Below are 25,488 nucleotides of genomic sequence, written 5' to 3'. Positions count from 1 at the left end.
CCCCATCGCTAGAGCAAAAGCAACCAGAGGGCCTGGGCAACAAGTGGCCCAAAGCATTATGTGAAGACTACAAGCAATATATGAACATCCCACCATCTCCAGGCACCCGAATTTCTGAGTACAGTACAGAATATAAAGTGTGATATGAAATCCCAGCATTAACCTGAGCCCTGAGTGGCATCATGGAGGAAATGACAGTGTTCTAAGCAAGAGAATCAAGGAATGGGCAGTAACGATGGGGGAAAGAAAGACTGACAGGAACCACCTTGGTGGGACACCGAAGAGATGATGCTAAATCCCAGCAGCAGGCAACGGCATCTATGGTACCAAAGGCATTTGAGAGGATCTAGCAGGAAGTGACATAGTTGGGACAGACCCAAACCTTAAAGTCACAGCATAGCGCCTGCTTCCCCAGAGGTCACAGCACAGCGCCTGCTTCCCCAGAGGTCACAGCACAGCGCCTGCTTCCCCAGAGGTCACAGCACAGCGCCTGCTTCCCCAGAGGTCACAGCACAGCGCCTGCTTCCCCAGAGGTCACAGCACAGCGCCTGCTTCCCCAGAGGTCTCAGCATAGCGCCTGCTTCCCCAGAGGTCACAGCATAGCGCCTGCTTCCCCAGAGGTCACAGCACAGCGCCTGCTTCCCCAGAGGTCACAGCATAGCGCCTGCTTCCCCAGAAGCACTGCTGATGTTCTTCTATCATTACTAAGTAAGTTTCTTTTCTAAACAGACACCAAAAAAAGGAAGGAAGAAAGAGAGGGAAGAAGGGAGAGAGAGACAGGGAAAGAGAGGAAGGAAGGAAGGAAGGAAGGAAAGGAAGGAAGGAAGGAAAGGAAGGAAGGAAGGAAGGAAGGAAAAGAAGAACTATAGGGATAGTTTGAATTCCAAAAGCAAGGCATTTTCACCTTTGGCTGCACTTCTCTGAGCCCCTGCTCAGGTCCTGACGTTCAGTACATCTGAAAAGGTCAAAAGATCCCATAAAAAAATGAAAAGAGGAACAACTTCCAGAGTGAGGAAACTTTCCAGCTAACTTTTCCCTGGAGGAAAGCTTCCTGAAGGGTTCCTTCATGCTCCTGCAGTGACCGAGACTCAGGCTGGGTCCTCTGTGACCAAGACCAGGACTGCCATGAAGGATGCCCATCCTTTTTTATTCTACTGCATGAAATGACTTTGTGGGAGCCTGGTTTGTTTGGATGCTTACTTTTATAGACCTGGATGGAGGGGGGAAGACTTTGCACTTCCCATGGGGCAGGGAACCCTGACTGCTCTTAGGACGAGAGAGGGAGAGGGATGTGGGGAGGGGGACGGTAAAGGAAAGCGGGGAGGAGGTGGAAATTTTTAATAAATAAATAAATTTAAAAAATAAAAAGAAGATGCCCATCCTTCTCCTCGTCCTCCTCCTCCTTCTTTTCTGAGTTTTGTTATAGAGTATCATTTTTACTATATAAAGATGTGTTGTGCTTGTTTATGCTGCATCTGTTGAATGACGCAAGGATGTGTGGTTAGTTATGTGAAGATGTGTTACATTTGCTTCACCTTGTCTGCCTAAGGCACCTGATTGGTCTAATAAAGATCTGAACAGCCAATAGTTAGGCAAGAGAAAGGATTGGTGGGCTGCCAGAAAGAAAGAATAAATAGGAGGAGGAATCTAGGCTTGAAAAAGAAGAAAGAGAGGAACAAGAAGGAGGAGGAAGAGGAAAGAAAGAGTTAGCCAGAAATGAGCCTAAGATAAGCCAAGCATTCACAACAAATATTAAGTTTCTGTGTCTCGATTTGGGAGCTGGTTGGGGGCCCAAAAGAAAAAGTTTGACACAGGGTTTCTCTGCATAGCCTAGTTGTCCTGGAACTCACTCTGTGGACCAGGCCGGCTAGACCTCCGAATCCTCAGAGATCCACCTGCCTCTGCCTCCCAGAGTGCTGGGATCAAAGGTATGTGCCATCACCGGCTGGAACCCATATTTCTTATTTAAACAAACTCTAGAAAAATGTTTGATGCTGGGTGTTTAAGACCAGTTGCACGCTGAATTTTTTCCTTAAGCGTTCATGTTTCTCATCTTACTTAACACAGAGCATCAAGTAAGAAGTAGCAATGCAGATGAATGGGGTTTTTTTAATGTGCTTACTCAAAACTGAGGCTATGAAGAAAAAAATTAAAATCTTTTCAGAATAACTCCGATTTCTCTAATATCAATGTACTGGCTCATTTTATGTCATTTTAACATAGGCTAGAGTCATTTGCCTGTGTTGATTTTCTTGATTAACTATTGATGTGAGTGGTGCTCCAGGCTGTCTGGGCAGGCAGTCTGGGATAGTATCAAAAAGCAGGCTGGGCCAGGCGGTGGTGGTGCATGCCTTCAATTCCAGCACTCGGGAGGCAGAGGCAGGCGGATCTCTGTGAGCTCGAGGCCAGCCTGGTCTTCAGAGTGAGTTCCAAGACAGCCAAAGCTGCACAGAGAAGCCCTGTCTGGAAAAAGTCATGGGGAGAAAGCCTGCAGGTGGCACCACTGATAGCCTCTGCTTCAGTTTCTGCCTACAGGTTCCTGTCTGGAGTGCCTGCCTGCCCTGACTTCCTTCATAAAGGAGGTGGGCACAAGAGTTGTAAGCTGCAGTAGACCCTTTCCTCCCTAAATTGCTGTGGCCATGGTGTTTACCAGAGCAATAGGACCCCTATACAGGAAGAAGTGAAAAGTTAAAAGAAAGAAATAGAGTAAATGATACAAGACATCTACAGGACCAAGAGTCAAGAGTCAGTCAAAATGAGTCCTGAAAGTCAAACCAGCAAGCAGTCCAGCAACAGAAGGAAGTCAGCAGAACAGTTCTGTGTCTTTTGACACACACACACACACACACACACACACACACACACACACATACACACACACACATACACACACACATACACACACACACATACACACACACATACACACACACATACACACAAACACACACATACACACACACATATACACACACACATACACACACACATACACACACATACACACACATACACACACATACACACACACACATACACACACACATACACACACACATACACACACATACACACACACATACACACACACATACACACACATACATACACACACACACACCTATATTCATACATATGCATGAACTAAATAAATGCACACACCTAAACACACAAACATGCATATCTGTATACATACATGCATATGCGTGCACACGCATAAACACATACATATACAGTCACATGCATAAACACATATATACAAATGCTCACACACATCTATACACCTACATGCATATACATAAGCACACACATACACAAGTACACACCTATACATATACAGCCATATGCACAAATATATATATAAGCACAAAAATATGAACATATATATCTATAAAATGCATGCTTATACAAGTACATATATAAACATACACATATACAAACACACACACACTGCAAATGGAATTTTGCCAACTAGAACCTCATGAGAGCAGACTCCCTTTTAGCTTGACATTTGAACTTTCCAGTAGTTACAAATATAAAATTCTTAGGCTACTAGGTTAAGAATATTCTGGGCTGTGTAACAGAAGGGAGGCCTAGTTTAAAAGGCAGTGGGTGTGATTTAGCCTGACCCACGAGACAGCCCTCCCTTTGGGCTTCAAACCTCATCAGTAATTCCTCCCTTCCTGCTTTTCTCTGGGTCTCCACCGATGCCTGTCCTCCTCAAAGACTTACAAAATACGCAGCTCTCGAGATCACGGGACTCTGCAAATCGGCTTCTGCCGGGAAGTGAGCTTGGTCAACAGGAACAACAGTGTCCTTTGACCTCAACATTTTTCCACTCTCTTTTTCAAAGACAAACTGGACTTTGGATGGGGGCGAGGTCCTGTCCTAGGTGTGGCCCTTGCCACAGCTCCTTCATAGGATGGGGACCGTGGGTCCCACAGTGGTTGATGTTGCTGCCTTCCCTTCCCTCCATTAAGAACTTGCAGTTGTCTAAGGTGACTTCTTAAAAAACAAACAAAAACCAAAACCAGAATCTGTAGGAAGAGCTGGTGGTCAGTACACACACCTGATGAGGCAATGTCAGGACAGCACAGCCTCCTCACAAGACCCCCACATACCAGCACACGCGCCCCCCTCCCACAGAACCACCCTTTACCACCCCACCATTTCTCCACTCTCTCACACCTCTTCATACCTGTCGTATTAACATGTTTAGACTGTCGTAAAAATGCCAGGGACCGGTGGCTGAACCAATAAAAATACTGACATTTCTTGCACTTAAATTTTACCATTCTGTTTAAGATCGGTGTGGCATCTGGGTACCCAAGACCTCTTCTTTTTAGTTTTGATTTATTTTTCCTGTTTTGTTTTGTTTTGTTTGCTGTTGTTGTTTTTGAAAGAAGACTTCTCTGTGTAGTCCTGACGGCCCTGGGATTCACTCTGTAGGCCAGACTGGCCTCAAGCGCAGTGACCTGCCTCTGCCTCCAAGTGCTGGGATTAAGGGCATGCGCCTTCACAACCTGCTCAACCTCTTCTCACCTCCCACAAGAAGAGAGACTCTTTGCTCTTCCTTCCTGTTTATATAAGGGCTCTAATCTTATTGGATGGAGGCCCCACCCCTATGCCCTCATTTAGCCTTAGTTTCTGGCCCAAAGCTCCTCCCCTCAAGCCAGGTCACACTAGGAGCTGAGACTTCAACACATCAATTGGGAAGAAATGAGTCGATGTCACCCACTCTTGCTTTCTTTCTGCTATTTATCAGCCTATTTACCCACTGTCTAGAGACCAGGTGGCAGGCATGGAGTAGATGCGGCTAGAAGAACCAAGAGTAGTTGATGTAGCAAAGAGAGGGATTTAGAGATAGGAAAGGGAGTCCTTGTACGGGAGAATTGTCTATATTCTGTCAATCATGTTTTAAATAAACGCTGATTGGCCAGGCAGGAAGTATAGGCAGGAAAACCAGACAGGAAATAGAGGTGAGGCAATGAGAACAGGAGAATTCTGGGAAGGAGGAAGCTGATTCCTCCCAGTCCTGCACAGATCACTTAGGAAGCAGGATGTGACCTGCCAGCTGAAAAAGGTACCAAGCCATATGGCTAAAATAGATCAGAATAATGGGTTAATATAAGTCATAAGAGCTAATAAGGAGCCTGAGCTAATTGACCAATCAGCTTATAAGTTATGGAGACCTCTGTGTGATTGTCTTTGGGGCTAAACAGCTGTGGGAACCGGGCAGGACAGAGAACCCCAATAAACCAGCCCCCACATTTTACAGAGTCCTGAAGTGAATGACACCAATATCACTTCTGTTCAGTCGGGGTTCTATCCTGACTTCCTTTGATATGAACAGTGACGTAGCATGAGCTGAATAAACCCTCTCCAACCCCATCTAAGGCAGAAGGACAAGTTGATGGGAGGGGACATGTTAGAGAGATCTGGGGAGAGTCAGGGGGTGGAGTGAGGAGTGGATATGATCAAAAGACATTCTGTAGATACATTTAGTTAACAAAGAATAAATAAAAATGCTAATTAAGAAAGATTCAGTACATCACAGTTCCTTCTTTGCTTCCATCTTGCAGGCCTATAGACTTGAACACCATCATTGCTTAGGTTCTGTTTTGGTCAGCTCCTTCACCAGTCTGAGCCAAGCTATCAAAACTGGCTTATGGGTTAGGGTGAGGGTACAGATCAGTTGGTAGCGTTCTGGCTTGTGCGTTAGGAGGGTGTGTGTGTGGGGGGGATATAGTTCAGTTGGTAGAGTGCTGGTTTGTGGGTTAGGAGGGTGGGTGTGGGGGGATATAGTTCAGTTGGAGTGCTGACCAAGCACACGGGGAGCCTTTGGTTCACTCCTCAGCACTGTATTCTTGTACTGCCAGTGCTCCAGTAGTGGAGGCAGGAGGATCAGAAGTTGAAGGTCACCTTCAGCTACACGTGAGACCCTATTAACAAACAAACAACACCCCCTAACCGCCCCCCAAATCTCACAAACTTTATCTGGATCCTGCAATGGACTCTGCCTTTGGCCTTGGGTTGTTCTATCACAATCCTGACCCCAAAGGGATCTTATAAACTCCCAGACCTGCAGTCCAACTTCCCATGACTGGTCTCTGTTCTGAGGTTAAACAGAAGTCTTTTATACGGCCAAGAGTCCCAGCGGAATCTGAGAGCCATTAGCCCTTCAGCATAGCAGTCCATTTCCTGTCCCTCCCTGTGTGTCTTTCTTTTGGTGCTTCAGAACACTCAGTCCCGCCTCTTCAGGACCTGTGCTAAGCCATTTTCCTGGGAGCTGAAGTTGGCCTTACTAGACACACTTCATCTTGAACATCTCAGCCTTAAATGCTCCAGACCGGATCTGCTCTTTGCTTTTGATCACCCCAGGTCACCTTCTAGGATGAATTTGTGCCATTTCTATATCTTGCAGTGATGGATTTGCTTGTGAGATTCTTTATGTTTTATTTTCTAAGTCACAATAGTAACTCCACAAGAGGAGGATTGTTTTCTGTGTTTGCTAATCACTACCTCCTGGGATCCAGGGTGCTTGACAAAGGACAAGAATTCATTGCATTGTTTCTCAGTGAATGAACGAATGGACCAGTTCAATAGAAGCAGAGACAACAGTAGGATCTCTTCCCTTTCTCAGGGAAGAGGAAAATCTACACCCTTTTTGAAAACCACGATTTAGTAAGATCGATTTTAGAGATTTATTTTTATTTTTTATGATCATATGTGTATGTGTGGGTGTGTGCACTTGAGTGTAGGTTCCCAGACAGTTCAGAAGGAGATCAGATCACCTGGAACTAGAGTTACAGGCAGTTGTGAGCTGTCGGGTGGGGGTGCTGGGAACCTGACTCAGTTCCTCTGCAAGAGCAGTATAAACTTTTTTTTCTTTTTGGTTTTTGAGGCGAGTTTCTCTGTAACTTTGGAGCCTGTCCTGAAACTAGCTCTTGTAGACCAGGCTGGCCTCGAACTCACAGAGATCTGCCTGCCTCTGCCTCCCAAGTGCTGGGATTAAAGGCGTGGACCACCACCACCTGGCTTAGTATGAATGCTTAACCTGAGTTAAGTTCCAAGTGCCCAGTCAGCTGTCAGGCTTCTTTTACCGTTTGTTTGTTTGTTTGGAAAGTGTTTCACTCTATAGTACTGACTTTCCTGAAACTTGCTCTGTAGATCAGGCTGGCCTTGAATTCACAGTTATTCACCGGCCTCTGTTCCTTGAGTATCAGCATAATAATTAAAATAAAAAAGAAAGAAAATCACAGTGGGTTCAGCGCTTTGTTTGAAGATTACCATTACCATGTTTGTTATGGTTAAATGTTGCAGGTCCCCCGAGTGGTGGCCGTGGGCAGCAGGCGCAAGAAAGAGACAAACGGCTGGCCATGAAGGCAACCAGGTCCCAGGCAGGGATCAACAGGGAGGGTGAGAGACAGAGACCTACTAGGCACACCAGAGAAAGTGGGTATTTTTTTAGTGGGTTATGGAAGGGAAAGGGAAAGAGGGAAAGGGGAAAATGGAGAGAGCAGAGAGAGGCAGAGTAAGAGAGAGAAAGTGAAACAGAGAGGAGAGGAGCTACAACAGCAGCTACCTCTTGGGAGAGAGATGGAAGCAAAAGGAAGAAGGGTGGGGGTGGAGTGGGCAGGGCTTGCCTCATAAACAGACAGGACAGACCATTACAATTTTCAGTTCCAGTCAGCATTTATTAACACTATGGAAGATGGCGTGTATTCTTTGTATGAATATAACCCAGTTAGTGATCTCTTTGTACCCATGAATCTTTGCAAAATGACGTTGCAGTTCTTGAAGATGTGGAGTCTGTTTCTCTACCCTTGAACTTAGTACCGGTATTTACTTCTACCAACACCATAGGGGACAAGTATTAGAAACCTCGTGAAGCCTTTATAAACAGGCTTATTGGTACATACCTGTCAGCCCAGCACCCAAGAAGCAGAGGCAGGAGTGTAGCATGAGGGCCAGCTTGTTGGGGTTTCCGTCCCGCCCGGTACCCCAACAGCCGGCAAATCCCATAGAGAAATTATACACAGGACTCCATAAGGTTATAAACTGATTGGTCCATTAGGTCAGGCTTCTTGTTAACTCTTATAACATATATTACCCCATTATCCTTATCTATGTTAGCCACATGGGCTCAGTACCTTTCTCAGTGTGACAGCTTACATGTTGCCTCTTTGGTGGTCTGCGCAGGAATGGCTGAGAGAGAGCTTCTGCTTCCAGAATACTCCCAGTCTCTTTGCTCCACCCCTACTTCCTGTCTGGCTTTCCCGCCTATACTGCCTGCCTGGCCAATCAGCGTTTTATTAAAATATGATTGACAGAATACAGATAATTCTCCCGCACCACAGGAGGACCATAGAGTTTGAGGCCAGTTTGGGCTACCTTCCTTAAACACAGCAATAGAAAGACTCTGGCGACAAGGATCTCCTTCCTGGACCTCTGCTCTACATCAAGAACAACCGAGAGCAGGAGGGTAGCCCGCTGGAAGGAGAAGGACCAGGTGGAGCTAGGTCAACTGATCCTCAGCCAGGGCCATGAAGGCCAGTCAGCTTCTCGTCAGTCTCCAAGCAAAGATCAGGGAGATTTGTGCAGATTCACAGAAGTGATCAGGTGAGTTAAGCAAATTCTTTGTTTATGTTGGTCATGGAGTGTAACCTTGTAGTAGCAACATCCTCAGCCTCTAGAAGAAATTATGACCACGTCTACCCGATTTGCTCCTGTCAGGCAGACAGGTACCATTTTAAATACTCTCATTTATGAACAGAACAACTTTGAGGACATTAAAACTTGTAAGGCTCAGGTTACTAACTTAGAAAACAGAGCTACTGGTAAGTGGCCTGGAAGGAATCTGCTTCCCCCAATATATGTGGTCCTTCTCTAAGCTTTAGGTCCTAAAGTTGTTAGCTGGTTAATTCATCACCCTCCTATGCATGTTTATGTGACCAATGGGATCAAAGGAAAACAGCTTCCGAACGAAGTGAATACATTTTTCCTTTAAAATTTTATTCATTCGTCTTTATTTAAGGGGGCAGATTCTTGCTCTGTTACCCACCCTGGCCCCAAACTGGTCTGCTCAAGCCATCCTCCTGCCTCAGCCTTCTGAATGTTGGGGACTACAGATCTTAGTCACTGTTCCTGACCCTGTAGCAATTTTCCTGTCTTTTTCTTGCCTGTTGTCCTGCAGCAACAACGGTAGAAAGGGCATTGCTGAGTAGGGGGAAACCAGCCCACTGCTTGCCTTAGGAGGTGCATGTGCAGAAGAAAACTCTCTTGCTTAACACTTTATTGCTTTAGGTTTCTGTTACAACTGAGCCTAGTCTTGGCTCATCTAAGCAGTCTTTAGTCTTTGGTCTGGATTATGTCAACAAAGCGATTAGCCGCTGGTGTTGCCTTGTGTACACAGCAGGTGCTGTTTTTCTTTTACTTGATGAGAAAGTAGAAGGACTCTCAGTGGTTCCCTGGCTACTGTGACGAAATTTAGCAAGACTGTTGAAGTCAGCTGAAGACAAGGCTCAAGCTGTATCGCCTGCTTGAAACTCCAGACCCGAGCCTGGTGACTGTCGATGCTTGCACCTCTGGGGGCACTGGGTCAAAGCGCTTGCTGCCAAGCCTGGCACCCTAGCTGGAGTCCTATGATCGCTATAATGGGAGGCGGGGATTTACTACCACCGCGGTCCTCCAGCCTCCACACAACCGCCACGGCATGCACAAGCTCTCTTGCCCCACCAAAAGCGTAAACACAAATGTAACGAAGTTTTTAAAGACTTTCCTTCTCCACTCATCCCACACTAAGAAAGTTTTGTTTTAGCCAGGCGCTCGCCTTTAATCCCAGCACTCAGGAGGCAGAGGCTGGTGGATCTCTGTGAGTTCGAGGCCAGCCTGGTCTACAGAGTTCCAGGACGGCCAGGGAGGGCTACACAGAGAAATCCTGTCTCAAACAAAACAAAACAAAACAAAACGAAACAGAAAAGAAAAGAAAAAAGGTTTTATCTTAATGTGATTTAGGAAGCAGATGTATATTAGCTTTCTAAGCGCAGTGCTTGCTTTGCCAAAGCTGAACTCTCCTACGTAACAGTGTCTCAAACATGGCAATATGCATAGATCTTGAGCGTGTTCTACGTAATCCTCATTTCTTCACGGGCACTTTAGAACTTTAATAAGAAAACATCACCACCTATAATTGAAAAAGTAACGTCACATACTTAAAATGCTTTGTGTATTTTGGTAAGACACCATAATATGTTTGTTTATGTTTGTTTTTTCTTAACAAAACATTAGACATCAATACATCATTCTCGAAACACTAAAATCACTATTTCACGTATTAGAAGGGGAAATAGTTTGTAGAAAACTATTAGTACAGAACCCTCACTAGCTGCTCGGTGGAGATCGTTATTCTGAGATGCAGAATGTCAGCAAAAGGCCTCCAGAGCCTCTCCGGCACTGAGTTAAACTTGTAAAGACAAATTTTCCTCAGAAATATGTGAACACAGAGAAGTCATTCATAATAAATTCCTCATGCAAAAATTCTTTTAAATTATTCTGACATTGGAGAAAAGACTCACAGGAAAAGGCCGCTCTGACTGGACGCCGTGATAGCTGTGTCTGTGTGCGACCAGGGGAAGCAGTTATTCCCTTCAGAGTGGAACGGGAATGAAGATTTTGTTTCTGTTAAGGTGTTTTGCAGAAGTTAATCACAAAAGTTGGTTATGGAGGCTTTTTGATAAGCGCTGTGCATGGAAATCAACAGAAAGATTTGAAAATGGTTGTTAAAGAAAACTGGTGAGAATATTGCAAGAAAAACCAGCCAGACAGTGGTGGCATGTGCCTTTAATCCCAACACTCAAGGGGCAGAGGAAGGTGGACCTCTGTGAGTTTGAGGCCAGCGTGGTCTGCAGAGTGAATTCCAGGACAGCCAGGGCTACACAGAGAAAAAATTCTAGGGGGAAAAAAGTTACAAATGAGAGAGAGAGAGAGAGATAGAGAGAGAGAGAGAGACCCAAGCTGATGCAATGGCAGGGTCTCACAAAGGTTTTCAGGCATTGGTGACTTACAGCCGTCCAACTAGCGAGGCATAAAAGGATTGAGAAGAATTAGTCAGGGTGAGTCAATAGTGGAAGCAGGTGGATTAGCTCAGCCTGAGAAAGGAGGACTTGCTGCTGGGAATACATCCTATGAGATGCTGCTAGTGATAATTATTTGAGGGTTTTCTTTCTAGATTTTTCTTTTCTCTCTCTCTCTTTGTTTTTTTGTTTTGTTTTCTGAGACAGTGTTTCTTTGTGCAGCCCTGGCTGTTCTGGAACTCTCTATGTAGACCAGGCTGGCCTCAAACTCAAAAATCTGCCTGTCTCTGCCTTCTGAGTGTTGGTATTGAAGGTATGCACCACCACACCCAGCCATTTGACGTTTTTCAATGGGAAGGTGGGCTTTACGCTGTTATTATTTGGTTTTTGTAATTATTTGTGTGTGTGTGTGTGTGTGTGTGTGTGTTTATGCATGTGATTGCTGTCTCTGAAGAGACCAGAAGTTGTTGAATCCCTTGGTCTAAGAGTTACAAGCATTTGTGAGCTGTCTGATGTGGGTTCTGGGAATTGAACCCTGACTCTCTGGAAGAGCGAAATACAGTCTTAACCTGAGTTATCTCTCCTGCCAAGTCAGTTTTTTGTTGTGTTTTTCTTTTAAGCTTCTGATTCTTCTTTGTATAAATGAGCTTGTATGTGTGTGTGTGTGAATGTGTGTGTGCACATGAATTTGTGTGTGAATCTGTGTATATGTGTAAATGTGTGTGTGCATGTGTGAATTGGATGAGTGTGTGTGTGAATGAGTGTGAATCTGTATATGTGTGTAAGTGTGTGTGAATGTGTGTGTATGTGAATCTGTGTATGTGTGTAAATGCGTGTGTGCATGTATGAGTGTGAGTGTGTGTGCATGTATGACTGTGCATGAGTGTGTGTGCATGTATGAATGTGTGTGTCTGAAAGGTTTGGCCCATTCTGTGCACACACGCAGAGCCTGAAGGAGCTCAGATGCTGTCCTCAATCACCCTCTGCCTATTCGCTTCAAATAGGGTCTGTCACAGAACCGGAAGCTGAGCACTTTGGCTAGACCGGCTGGACCTCGGAGCTCTGGAGATCTGTCTTTCTCCATCCCCTTTCCCCCCAGGGCTGGAGTTAAAGCCATGTGAGGCTGGGCTTAGCTTTTTGTGGGTGCTGGGGAATGTAAAGACCTTTGAACTGTAGAAGAGTGTAACACGAGGGGCCGGCTTGTTGGGGTTTCTGTCCCGCCCGGTACCCCACAACCCGCAAGCCCCAAAGGAAATTACACACAGGACTCCATAAGATTATAAACTGATTGGCTCATTCGGTCAGGCTTCTTATTAGTCCTTGTAACTTATATTAATCCATTATCATTATCTATGTTAGCCATAGTGACTCAGTACCTTTTCCAGCGGGGGCAGCTTACACGTTGCTTCTTCAGTGGTCTGCGCAGGAGTGTGGAAGGAGCTTCCTGCTTCCCAGAATGCTCCCAGTCTCTTTGCTCCACCTCTACTTCCTGTCTGGCTTTCCCACCTATCCTGCCTGCCTGGCCAATCAGCGTTTTATTAAAATATGATTGACAGAATACAGACAATTCTCCCACACCAGAAGAGAAAATCAGTGTGCGTTTCATGGAAATCCCTGACAGGATTGGAGGGAAATGGAGGCACAAAGGCCAATTTGGAGGTCATTGTTCTTCATCTAGATTCCTAGAAAGACGTTTTATCACTTCTTGTCTCTGAAGCCTGCATTCTCTAGTGAACTATAGTGAACTGTAGGGAAACACTATATAGTGGAACACAATGGTTGAACCTGTGTTTGAAGGCAGGGCATGGTGGCACATACCTTTGATCCCAGCACTTGAAGGCAGAGGCCGGAGGAGGATCCCTGAGTTAGATGGTCAGTCTGGTGTTGTGGAATATTAGTTGAAGATGTGTTTATTTATAAACATTTGTTTATGCTGTGGGATATTTGTTTAATAATATAAAGATGTGCTACATTCTTTTATGTTGCATTTATTTAACTCCGTAAAGCTGTGTTACTTTGCCTGCCTAAAACCCCTGATTGGTTTAATAAAGAGCTGAATGACCAATAGCTAGGGAGAGGGATAGGCAGGGCTGGCAGGCAGAGAGAATAAATAGAAGAGAGGGAAGAAGGAATGGGAGAAGGAGAAGGAGGGGAAGATGCCAGGAGCCAGTTACACATCCATGGAGAAAGAAGAAAAGAAAAGTATATAGACTAGAAAAAGGTCAAAGTCCGGAGACCAAAGGTAGTTGGGATAATCTAAGCTAGAAAAACTGGCTAGAAACAAGCCAAGCTAAGGTCAGTCATTCACAAGTCAACATAAGTCTCTGTGTATTTATTTGAGAGCTGGGTCACAGGCCCCCCAATGAATAAACAAACAAACAAACAAACAAAAACAACTATAAATCTGGGCACCTGGTCTACAGAGTAAATCCCAGGACAGCCAGGGCTACACAAAGAAACCCTGTCTCGAAACACAACACAACAAAGCAGACAGACAAAATCTAAGCCTGAAAAAAATTGGATTATATTCTATAGGGTGGGGCTCAGGAAACAAGGACGTCAGAAAGGAATTCCCATATTCTCCTGGTCTGCCATCTCTCACTTATTTTCTTGCTTACTAAGATAAGCCGCGGCAATGAAGCTCAGGCTTTCCTTCCATATCCCTGCCTCAGCCTCTCCAGGTGCTGGGACTACAGGTTTACACACTGGCCATTTTTTTATTGTTTAAATAATCAAAAACAAAAGGTTAATTTTTCACCTGTTTAAAGACACAAATTTAAACTGTGTTGATGTGGCCACTCAGATTAATACTGAATGTTATAATTTTTTAAGCAGTGCATGGGAGAAAGACGCTATGCGTCAGAGTTCAGGTGGAGGGGTTTTATTGAGGGAAAATGAACAGGGAAAGGAAGGAGGGGAGAGAGGAGATCTGCCTCTGGGGGCAGGAGTGGCGTAAGAGAAGAGAGAAGAGAGACAGACAGACAGACAGACAGAGACAAGAGATGGGAAGTGGACAGGGCCCTTTTAAAGGGGAGCACAGTGAATGTGCACAGGAGGTTCTCCCAGTGGCTGCAGCTGAGGACAGATACCCCAAGGTCAGGCCAGGACAGATGTCTGAATACTAACACTGCATGACTTCCTATTTGATAATCAAAAACCAAGTTAATAGATTTTAGAGTAAAAACAGACTATGTATAATATGTGTGTGTCCATGGTCAAATTCACATTGGCATATGCAGGTGAGCATGTACACATGTGGAAACTCAAAATTGAAGCCAAATTTCTTCCTCGATAGCTCTCCTCTTGATTTCCTGAGGCGATCTCTCGCGCAACCTGAGGCTCACGGATGGACTAGTCAGGATAGCCATCTTGCCTCTGGGGTCCCCTCCTTTCTTCTGAGCACTGGGGTTACTGTGGGCTGCGACTCCTGGGCTCGTGCTTGAGTGGCAAGTACCTCATCTACAGGACCATTTTTATCTCCCAAACTTTCTGGGAGTGTTCTATAAAGAAGAAAACCACCGCCTGGTGAGATGGTAACACAGAAGCCGAAACCTGGGATGGAGGAAGAAGTTAAAAAGAAGAAAAAGAGAACTCTCTCCATTCAACAGCTCAGATGTGTGCCTCAGGAAAGTACAGCTAGGGAAAGAGAAGAAAAAAAAGAAATCACATAGCTATGTAAAAGAATTAAACTGCCAGTAGTGGTGGTGGTGCACACCTTTAATCCCAGGACTCGGGAGGCAGAGGCAGGAGAATGTCTGTGAGTTCGAGCCCAGCCTGGTCTCTAGAGCGAGTTCCAGGACTGGCTTCCTAGCTACTGAGAAACCCTGACTTGAAAAACCAAAAAAGAAAAAAGAAAAAAATAAGCTATTGTATCAGAGAACACAGGAAGATAAAAATCAAACAATGTATCACATCAGACTTTAAAAAAAATCGCATAGATAGATAGATAGATAGATAGATAGATAGATAGATAGATAGATAGATAGATGCGGGTAAAGCTTTCAACCAAATCTAACAGCCATTTATGTTTGAAAGAAAACATTAGGGCTATAGAAGAATTTCCTCAATTTGATTAACCAAAACTAAAAGGTAAAGTATGTGAATCAGAAGTCAAAGATCTCCGGACCCAAGGGCAACAAGTTACTCCTTACCCAGAAAGTCGCTTAAAAAAAAAAAAGTTAAGTAAGAAAGACTGGAGAGACAGCTCAACTGTTAGGAGCAATTGCTGCTCTCCCAGAGGAACTGGGTTCCGGTCCCAGCACCCACATGATGACTCCCAACCATCAGTAACTCCAGTTCCTGGAGAGTTGATGTTCTCTTCCGGCCTCCTCTGGCAGGAGGTCCACATGCAGTTCGCATACATATGTGCAGGCAAACTTTCACACCCATAAGATGAGATTAAAAAATAAATCTGAAATAAAAACCATCAATGGGGGAAAAAAAGAGTAAGAAAGTAAACAAATGGATGGAGGAAGGGGGAGAGAAGAAGAGGAAGTTTTGGGGGAGAAAAATCTTTGTTATCCAAGGTTGAAAGTCTTGGTTAGACATCAGAAACTCAGTCTGGGATGAGCATGATCTCTTGTACCAGTTCAAGCCTGGGAGCTCTGGTTCCTCCTACTCAGAGAGCTCCTGCCTTTGTCTCAGGAAATAATTAGGAAGCTAAGGAGAATTAAACCCAAGATTTAGGGCTTACTAAATGCTGTCTCACAAGAAATGATGATTACAACATCGTGATTAGGAGCGGAGGACCTTTAGCCCCCGGGAGTGCTGATTACGAAGTGATTAGCAGGGATTACTGTGAGATTAACAGTCTTTTCTGAGAAGATGAAGTGATCGTTCCAGGCGTTAAGGGACGGGGTGGCAGATGGTTTTCTTACACCCACAGAAACTGTAAAATGCAGAGTAAAGGACAGTCGGTTTCATTTTCTTTTTTAAAAAATCTCCTTTGAAAAAAGAGGGGGTGGGGAGGAAAGCTCTTGAAGGGAAAGAGACGCACTTCAAGTTGGGTCGGTTTCTGGCACGTCCTCAGAGTGGCAAGGCAGCAACAATGTGTCCAAAGAATGAAAACTTGAAGACTCCGGTGCTCTCTTGGACGTTTAAACAGCAATTAATGCCTTTTGAAGAGAATTTATGACGTGACCTAACCTGCCGGGCTCACAGTTGAGACATGTGCAGAAAGACACGGAGGTGAACCGCTTGCTTTGGTTCTCGCATATGCAGATGACATGTTAATGATTGCACCAACTGATGAGGCTGTAAAAGCCAGCTCTTGAATGTTTGAGGCTTACGTCTTGGCGGTTGGTTCTAAAATCAGCGAAGGAGCTGCTCTTGGCCGGCTGGCACAGGCAAGCAGGTGACTGGCCCGGAAGGACCATCGTTTAAGAGAACCAGTTGCGAGTGTAAGATTTTTTTTTTCTTTTTTGTGAGTCAAAACAGTGAAAAATCAAATTGGAAATAGATGTAGCAGATAAGCTGGTGTCCTCTGGCAGATTTGGAAGCAATTTTATTGTAGTGAATGTGTTATTAATCAAAAATGTTTCTCATTGCTTTCAGCCATATGGAAGTAATTCACTATGTTTTTCTTGCTGTCCATTTGCCATGTGTTTGAGGGAGCTGGCAAAATTCCCTTAAAAAAGAAAACCCACTAACTATTTTTCCAAAGTTACCTTAATAAGCTGATTGAAGACAAGATTCTTTGCATGGCCGTGAGTGATAGAGGGGTCTTAATTCATGAGAAGAAGCTATAGAAGAGAAACCGGGACCGGACCCCCACCCCCACCCCAGCACACCTAGGAAGGATTCCTGCTCTGCACACCAATTAGAGTCCTGGGCAGCGGTTTGTGAGCATCATTCTGTAATTGTCCAGTGTGATGGAGAGACTTCACTGCAGGAGACTGTCCCTGACTACCGGATGCTCTTGAGGGGAAATCGGGCAGGCGGAAGAGCCAGCACAAGAGTCAAGAGCCGGAATTTCCTGGCCTGGGTCCATAAATGCCTGTCATCCCATCTTCCCTGACTTAATTTCTTCACCTGAGAAGGCTATTAATAGTAACTGATGTTTATAGCCAGCCGTCTGTATGCCAGGCACAGTGTAAACACTTCCAACAAATTATTTCATCTTCAACAAGACTCTTGTCAATACGATTATCATTCCTGTTTTATAGAGTGGTAAACAGAATGGCGGTAATAAAATAGATGAAATCTCCGTAATGATTTATCATAGAAATGTAAGCTATGTCAGGTGTAGCAAGATGTGCCTGTAAGCAGTTAGGAGACTTTGCAGCTGGAGACGGCTGCTAGCTTGGGCTACATAGCTGAATTCCATCTCCAAAAAAGTAAGGCTTTTTCTAAAAATACATAATCCTAGCTATAGAGTAGTTTGAGTTTTGCTGAGACACAGAATGTAGGAGTTAGCTGGATGTGGAGGTACATGCCTTTAACCCAGCCTTGCAGAGGCAGAGCCTGGCATATCTCTGAATTTGAGGCCAACCTGGTCTACACAGCAAGCTCCAGGTCAGCCAAAGTTACATAATGAGACCCAGTATCAAAGAAAGGAAAAATAAATAAATAAAAGAAAGAAGGAATAAAAGTAAAAGTTTCTTTCTCAATTTGGGGGGAGGGAACCATGAAAGTGGAAGCTTATGACCAGAAATAAGAAAGGGAACCATGGGGAGAGGAAGAGGCAGGTGGGAATCATGGGAAAATAAAAATGATCGTAGTCAACCATATGCATATATTAAAATATCACAGTAAAGCCCAATACTTAGTACAATTAATGTGTGCTATTAGGAAAAATCACATTGTATTCCATAGATATACTCAATTATATTTCAATAAAGATTTAGGGGCCAGGGACATAGATGGCTCAGTGGGTGAAGGTATTAGAGCCCACAGAGAGGGCTGGGTGAGATCGATACTGTGTGCATCTGCAGTGCTAGCACTAGGTGGAGACAGTGGGGCTTCCTGGAAGCCTGTGGGCCTGCAGTACACAGCACAGCTGCAGAAACAGCCAGACCTGCTCAGCCAGGTGGAAGACAGGAGCCCACTCCAGAAAGGAGTCCCCTGGACACCATGGTACATACACGCGCCTGCAGTCAGACAAGCACACAAACACACAAATTGCCGTAAAGATTGACAAGTTGGATTGCATTAGAATGAAAAGCAATATGTATCAACGGACATTAAAAAAATAAAAAGGAATGCTGTCAAGCAGGAAAAACACAGAATGCATTCACTTAAAAGGGAATCATATATGCAGTATCCAAAGCATTCCTATAAAGCTGTGGTTCTCAGCTGGGTGGTGGTGGCGCACACCTTTAATCCCAGCACTCGGGAGGCAGAGGCAGGTGGATCTCTGTGAGTCCGAGGCCAGCCTGGTCGACAGAATGAGTTCCAGGACAGACTCCAAAGCTACAGAGAAACCCTGTCTCGAAAAACAAAAAAAACAAAACAAAACAAAAAAAAGCTGTGGTTCTCAACCTTACTAATGTGACCCTCGGCTTGAGAACCACTGCTCTAAAGCAACAGAAAAATACAAATGACTCAATACAACATGGGCAAACTCGTTGAAAAGACAATTCATTAAAGAAGATAGCTACCCACACATTGGTGGCTCACGCCTTTTAATCCCTTGGGAGGCAGAGACAGGCAGTTCTCCATGAGTTCAAGGCCAGCCTAATGTAGAGAGCAAGTTCCAGGACAGCCAAAGCTACACAGAGAAACCCTATCTCCAAAAGCCAAAAACCAAGGGGGAAACAAAACCAAACAGTTAATGGGAATACAAGAAGGTCCCTGACTTTACTAACTGCCTGGAAATGTACATTAAAACCAAAATGCAAATCAAAACCACTGCATGCCCATTAGAACAGCCAAGATTAATAAAACCAGCCAACACGTGCTATGCAGCCTTTTAACGTTTATACACTCCTGGAAGAAATACAATTTGAAAGCCTCTTTGATCATATCTATGAGAACTAAGCACACTCAAACCCTCTAATATATTATGTATGACTGAGGGAAATTTACACAGACATGTGCCAAAAGTCAGGACAGTATTAGTAACATCTCAGAATTCAAAACAACTCAAATATCCAAACTGAACGGGTTGATATGTTGCCATTGAGTAGGTACATTGGTATTCTATACAATGGACCAGTGTGAAGAGACCATTGCCTTATAAGACACTATTAATGATATTACTGGGCTGGAGAGATGGGTCAGTGGTTAAGAGAGATGATTGCTTTTCCAGAGGATCCGGGTTCGGTTCCTAGGACTGTGGCATCTCACAACTGTCTGTAACTCCAAGATCTGACACAGACATACAAGTAAGCAAGCAAAACACCAATAAATGATCATTACTACTGCTAGTGTAGAGTGAACGACCAATTAAAAACGGTACATATTTGTTTTGCTTTGTTGTTGTTGAGACAGTTGTATTATGCAACCCTGGCTTGCCGGAGATTTGCTATGCAGACCAGGCAGACCTTTTGAACATGCAGAATCCTTCTGCCTCTGCTTCCCCAAGTGTTGGAATCTCACTGCATCACCACATCCAGAATCCCAGAACGCATATTCTCAACAGCAAGGATAATGACGACAGCAACAATTCCCCAAGCAGCTGCGAAGAAATCAGAACAATAGTTTCCTTTACAGTAAGTGATGATGACCCATTTTCTTTTCTTTGTGTGTAGTTATACGTGTGTGTGTGTGTATGTGAGGTGATCCCATCAGTGCTGTGTTTATGCATGCACATATGTGTATGAGGTGACCCCCTATTTGTGCTGTGTTTATATGTGTAAGTATGTGTGTGTGTGTGTGTGTGGTGACCCTATATGTGCTATTTGTGTGTGTGTGTGTGTGTGAGGTGATCCTATCTTTGCCACTTGTGTGAGTGTGTGAGGTAACCACATCTATGCTATTTGTGTGTGTGCGTGAGGTTACTTCAACTGCATTGTGTTTGTGCATGCATGCATGCATGTGAGGTGACTACATCTGTGCTATTTGTGTGCATGTGTGAGGTGACTACATCTGTGCTATTTGTGTGTGTATGTGTGGTGACCCCACCTGTACGGTGTTTATGCTGTTTATGCATGTGTGTGTGCGTGTGTGTGTATGTGTGTGTGCGTGTGTGTATGTGCGTGTGTGTGTATATGTGTGTGTGCGTGTGTGTGTGTGTGTGTGTGCAAGGTGCCCTCATCTGTCATCTGTGCCTATCCGTGTAAAGACCAGAGCTGCCCTTTAGTGGTTTTCTTTATGACTCTTACCTTATTTTTGAGAGGTGTCTTAGTTAGGTTTTCTTTTCTTTTCTTTCTTTCTTTCTGTCTTTCTTTCTTTCTTCCTTCCTTCCTTCCTTTCTCTCTCTCTCCTCTTTCTCTCTCTCTCTCTCTCTCTCTCTCTCTCTCTCTCTCTCTCTCTCTCTTTCTCTCTTTCTTCCCCCCCCCCCCCCAGACAGGATTTCTCTGTGTAGCTTTGGAGCCTGTCCTAGAACTAGCTCTTGTAGACCAGGCTGGCCTTAAACTCAGAGAGATCCACCTACCTCTGCCTCCTGAGTGCTGGGATTAAAGGCTTGAGCCACCACCACCCAGTTAGTGTTTCTATCCCTCTGATAAATGCCGTGACCAAAAGCCGCTTGGGAAGAAAAGAGATTATTTCAGCTTACAGGTGGAGTCGATTGTGAAGGGAGTCAGGAAGGAACTTGGAGGCAGGAATCACAACTTTCTAATGTTCCTAACCGTCCATGTGTGCACTGAACTTTGTAAATATTGCTTTTAATTTTCTTTCCCTCTCCCCGGCTATTCTTACTGCTAAGTGGCAGGAGTCCTCAGCTAGCTGGCTGACATCTCAGGACAGCTAAATAGACTTAGTTTCTGTCTCCTCTGATGCTTAAGGAAAGCTGGCAAGTTTGAGCAACATTCTAATACCCTGATCCTTAGACCTGAGCTCTACCGGTGGAAAGGAAGCTCCAATCCACCACGTTCTAAATTGGAATCCTTCTCCAGAAGCTCGCAGGCTGTTTCAAGGCAAGCACTGAAGGGCACTAACTGAGGTTTTGCCTGGAACCCTGGCTTTTGATTCTCTTACACGAGCTCTAACAAAAATCACTAGAGAACAATCCTGCAGCAGGCCCATTGCACCACAGAGAGTAAACATTCAAAAAGACCAGGCGAGTACACTTCTGCCTGATAACATCTACGTGCAGGGTTCCCGGAGAGCCTGCGAGAGGCGGCTGGCCTCTGCGCTACTTCAGATCTGGTAAACAAACAGAACCTTCCCTTCTCATAAGCACGGCTTGCTAGGAGCAACATTCTTTTGGCGTTCGATTGGAATCTCTCCAGGGAGTAATCAAAGGTTTTTGACTTTTCAAAATTTGCCAGTGACCTGGGGCAAAACCTGTTTCCACCCACGCTGGGACTCTGATAGAACCACCCACTTTCGTTTTTTGAGTGGGAGAGGTACGGTCCTCGGCTTTGAAACCTAGGCCTTTGGCATGGTGGGCAGGTGTTCTAACACTGAGCCATGTCCTTTGACCCTTGACGGTGCAGCTTCATGCTTTCCCAGGCCCTCAGGCGAATGTTAATAAAGAGACAACAAGGTGAAGCTGCAGTTCTATCAGGGGCGAATCTGTAGTAATCTCAGCAGCCCTAAATATGTAAAAACTCAGGTCATCATATCTGAAGCCAAAGGGAAATTGGCGCGGCCTCATTTCCCCCTTTGTGTTACCCGGTTTCTGTGAAGATTATCTGGGCCTGTGCAGGCACAAATGAAGAAGTGGGGATTTCTGCGCCTGTCCTTTCTCGGGCGCTAGGAAGAACGGGGTGCTTTTCTGGATACCGAATCACTCAACCTCCTCACATCTGTGAAATCAACACTGTGTGCATTGCCTTGCTTGTGCAAATGTTAACACATTGATATGTATTAAATGAGCTGTAAACATTCTAAGAACTTCGGGGTGTTTGCCAAGTTTGAAGAGGAGAGACAAGTTCACCATGGGAAGCTCTAAACGGGGGACATTCTCCCGCCTGCCACTGCCCTCCTCCGGCGTAAGAGACTTTCTGCACGTCCTATATACCATTCTTTTATTCCATTTTAAAACTGGAAAAAAGAAAGGAAGGAAGGAAAGTGGGTATGTAAGCTGGTTGTGTTCCAGCTACTATATTTCAATGAGTATTTCTCATTTTTCATAATCTCCAAAATTGGAATGTATCTTACAATTGGTACCAGCACACAATCACTGCCAGCATTTTAAATAAAATATATAAAATCACAACACCTCCCGGCTAGCCCTGACTCAGATCCAGTCAAGCATGGTAAAAGTCAATGAAGCAATCCCCCAGATGCCAAATGATCTTTCCAGGAGCAGTTATTTAAATATGTCCTGTGACATAAATGTTCGAGATTAAAGGAGATTTCAGCGATTAAACCAGCCAACACTATGGATTTCAACCGAATTGTGATTTGAATTGTAACTGTAGAAAGACCTTTGTGGTGGTGGTGGCGGGGGGGGGGGAGGATTTAAGTATTCAGTAGATAGTAAATGATATTGGGAAATTGTTCTGAACTTTAAAACTTGTGGCCATAGTATTGAGAGTCAGGTGAAGATCCCTTACCTTTTATAAACCATACTGAAATCACAGATGAAATGAAATGATGTCTGGGTTTTATTTTTATAACAACAGAAGGAAGGGGTGGGGGCTGGCGCACGAGGTAGAGACCCTCATATGTGGGTGGTTATTAAAGTGGCTGTGGGCTTGCTCCACCTTTATCTCTGTGTGAGCTCTAAGACAATGTGATCCGGGCTCCAGGCAGTAGGGCTTGTTTGAATGCGTGCCTTTCCATAGAGTGTGGGGCAGACACCTACCTGCCTCCTTTTAGAGTGCGCTTGAAGGTCTTCCTCAATCCTCCAAAGCTACCTGGAAAGGATTTCACCATGATAATGTAGTTTCGACTCACATAACTATTTTATTGATTGCCCATAGTCGTACATACTTGAATTACCCACCCTTTGAGAGTTCTAACCCACAGCTTTGTCTGTAGAAGGTGTGCACAGATAGGAAACAGCGAGGTGAGGCAGGGTATGGTGTGGCCTCTAGTCCTCTCTCCGTACACCAAGCCATTTGATCTGAAGCAAATTAAACAAGCCTTCTGGGAATTCGAGTAAATAGTAAATATTAAAAAAAAAAAAGGTAAGATGCCCTTTGTTGCAAGGTTACAGTCTGTGGCAGTGTCAACATAGCATTTCGGAGGGAAAATAATCAGACATCTAACGAATTGCTTTGCTATGTAATACCAACCAACCGGGCTCTTCCACATGGACAGATCTTCAGTCATGGCTGCAGCCCCAGAAGGCCAGCCTTCGCCATGCCCAGTAATCAGCTAGGCGGCAGGCAGGCATTGCGTTGTTCTGCAAGGCTCTAGGTAGCTGCTAATTAGGCCGCAGGGAAGGGGGATTGGAAGTGGGTTTCCACCTAGGGCAGATGGAGGCTATGCAGCTGGATCGGGACTTGAAAGGTGAGTCCAGGACCCCTGCAGACTATCGGCAGTGGAAGCTGTCTACCTGTCTTAGCGCGTACGTGCTAGCGTGGTTCCAGGGAGTTTTGAGAGTTGGCGACTTTCTGAAATATAAGTCCTTGAAGCTTCCTTTCTTTTTCCTTCATCCCCATTTGGAAAGCATTTAGTTCAGTCTTGGCAGGCAGGCCTCCCTGGTGTGTCTTGCGGAGAGGTGTCCAAGTGGCTGAAACTACGAAGCGGTTTCAGCTTCACACAGACAGAGAGGGTGAAGCAGTTGGAATGGAAAGACTACGGAAACTTGAGCGCAGCGAGGTTTTTCTCTCCCTCGAAGAAGACAATAACGTCTTCACTAAAATGCTTATATCACTTGTTGGCGAACTTCTCAGTTTTGGAGCCAAACAAATATGCTCACTCTACCATGGAATTAAGTTGAGGCTGCAGCTGAAAGAGAATGAGACGCTTTCCCTTTGAGCCCCTAAAACTTGCCGCCTGTTAGCAGTGTGGTCGCCTTCCCAGACTGTAGAAAGGACAGCTCACTCACTGATGCTGTTGGCTTTGTGGCTTCTGAAGCTCCGCCCTTCTGCCCCTTCCCAGGCCGCAAGGAAACAGGTGTTTAGAATGATGGCATTTTCTTAGCAGCAGAGGTTTAACCCATAAATAAGTTTTTCTCTTACGTAAATTCAAACGCCAGCAAGTTGAGTCCGGTAGAATATTAGGGGGATATTAAATATCAAATCCAAGTAAATTTGATTTCCGGAGTGCAAAAATGACTTGATTTTGGAAAGCGCAATAATACATTCAAATCCGTGTGCTTGAGAGAAAGAACACATAATTAATTCGGTAAAAAGACAATTAGTGAACTTCATCGTTTTTGTAATTTTTAAGGCAGCAACATAAGTAATTTTTATTAACATGATTATACAAATTAGTTATAGCTGCAAGCCAACCTTGTTTTTTATAATAAAAACCATCAATGTGGTCTATAGTCCTTAGGGGCAAAATTTTGTATATGACTTTTTCTGGAGTTTTGTGTTTTGTTTTTAGAATTTTTTTTAAATAAACAAACTCTCCAAAAAAAATAGGGCATATCAAAATGGTTTAGAACTATTATTACTGACAAAAATAAGAAAACCATGGCTGCTGTTACCACCATTATATAATAATAGACCTGAAAGAAAAAACAAGGACATGGCCACTCCCAGTTAGACGGCCAGGGGTTTAATTGCGGGTCTGAGGGAGAAAACAGCCAGAGGCAACTGAGGTCTAGATGGACCGAGGCCATCAGATTGTACTGAGCCGTGAGAGGAGAGAGGGAGAGAGAGGAAGCTGAAGTCAAGAGAGCCAGGAGACCAAGAGACAGGTGCTGAGGTTATATAGAGATGATTATTTAGAAATCGGAGCACCTGAGAGAAGCGAGGCCCAGCCCCTGGGCTAGAGAGTTAGGGTAGGGGGTGTGCTGAGACGTACTGGGAGGAGCCAGAGGTACTGAGGGAGCGTTCATTGTCCAGGGTTTGAGATCTAGCAATATCCACGGGCTTTTTAACACCAGAAAACAAGAGGAAGATTAGATCAGCGGTTCTCAACCTTCCTAACTCTGCAACCCTTTAACACAGTTCCTCATGTTGTGGTGACCCCTGATCATAACATTATTTCATTGCGACTTTATAGCTAATTTTTGCTACGGTTATGAATCATAATGTATATATCTGGTATGTGACCTTTGTGGGTATATGTGTATGTGACCCACAGGTTGAAAACCATTGGATTAGTCTATCATTATTTGAGGTAATTTGTCTGTAGGGAAGCAGCAACTAGACCAAGCATCCATACTAACTACACTCTCTTCCATTTGATGTTGTCCTAGCATTTGGGGGGGGGGGCTTTATGGGATTCATAGAATCCAGCC

General features: G+C 44.6%; 1 long non-coding RNA gene across 2 annotated transcripts in view; it reads right to left on the bottom strand.

The window, feature by feature from the left end:
• The window catches only part of LOC125391313 (uncharacterized), a 6,006-nt gene extending 2,165 nt beyond the window's left edge, over positions 1 to 3,841 (bottom strand). For both annotated transcript variants that reach the window (XR_007229063.3, XR_007229064.2), the window contains exon 1: positions 3,733 to 3,841. This is a non-coding gene — a long non-coding RNA (uncharacterized LOC125391313). The remainder of the gene's footprint in view (positions 1 to 3,732) is intronic.
• Between the last annotated feature and the right edge of the window lie 21,647 nt (positions 3,842 to 25,488).

This window comes from Myodes glareolus, chromosome 16 (genome assembly GCF_982192425.1).
Source record: "Myodes glareolus chromosome 16, mMyoGla1.1, whole genome shotgun sequence".
NCBI lineage: Eukaryota > Metazoa > Chordata > Mammalia > Rodentia > Cricetidae > Myodes > Myodes glareolus.
This window is presented reverse-complemented; position numbering and strand designations above follow the sequence as displayed.